We start from the raw sequence: 836 nt of genomic DNA on the forward strand, positions 1-836 counted from the left end.
GTGTGTGGTGTGTGAGGCGTGTGTGTGTGAGTGTGGTGTGTGTAGGGCTCCCTGTGCTGGGAGTTACCGAGTTGGAGGCTTCTACTCTTCTGGCTGGTCTCTGGATCCTGCTTTACTTCATCCGCCCTAAATATTCCATCTCCTCAAGGGACCCGGTAGGTAGGCGGCTGATGCGAGTTCAGGTCAAGCAAGGCACCCCGCCCCATTGAGGCCCTGGGCACCCAGCTCCTATCACATACCCTGGGCACCTGGCATCCGGCTTCTGCCCCAGACCCTGGGGTCACCTGCTGGACAGACTCTGCTGCCCCTGACTGACGGTGACCTTGCAGGAGCTGCCAGCTCGCTTGTGCGCCCCTCGGGTCCACGAGGCCATCGCTGTACAGCTAATTCCTGGCCCTGCGCCCCGGTAAGCTGTGCGCGGCCGACACGGGGGTCAGTCAGATCCTTGACTTCTGCTCAGTTGAATTTGGGGTGTGCTTCTGTTAAGGGGCTGCACAGCACCTCTCCTGAATGCCCCAGTGAGGCCTCTGAGGCGCTTTCATTGTGCCCTTCTGCCCTCAAGAGTGCTCCTTTGTCAGGAGGCCGCCAGACTGGCAGCTTTTCTAGACCTGTGTGTGCTTGTTTACCACAGGCGGGGGGACTGGTCTTCAGTGGTCACACGCGGCTGTCAGGCTTTGTGCTCGCCCTGGCTTCTGGGGGGCCCTGTCCTTAAATTTCCTGTAGCCTGGGCCCTCCCTGGTGGCGCAGCGGGTTAAAGCGCAGCTCTGAGAATCTAAAGCCACTTCTGCATGAGTTCAATCCCCTCCTGCCCCGGAGGTGACCACATGGTGTGGCAG

Source organism: Condylura cristata, unplaced genomic scaffold (assembly GCF_000260355.1).
Source record: "Condylura cristata isolate star-nosed mole 26May11 unplaced genomic scaffold, ConCri1.0 scaffold00018, whole genome shotgun sequence".
Lineage (NCBI taxonomy): Eukaryota > Metazoa > Chordata > Mammalia > Eulipotyphla > Talpidae > Condylura > Condylura cristata.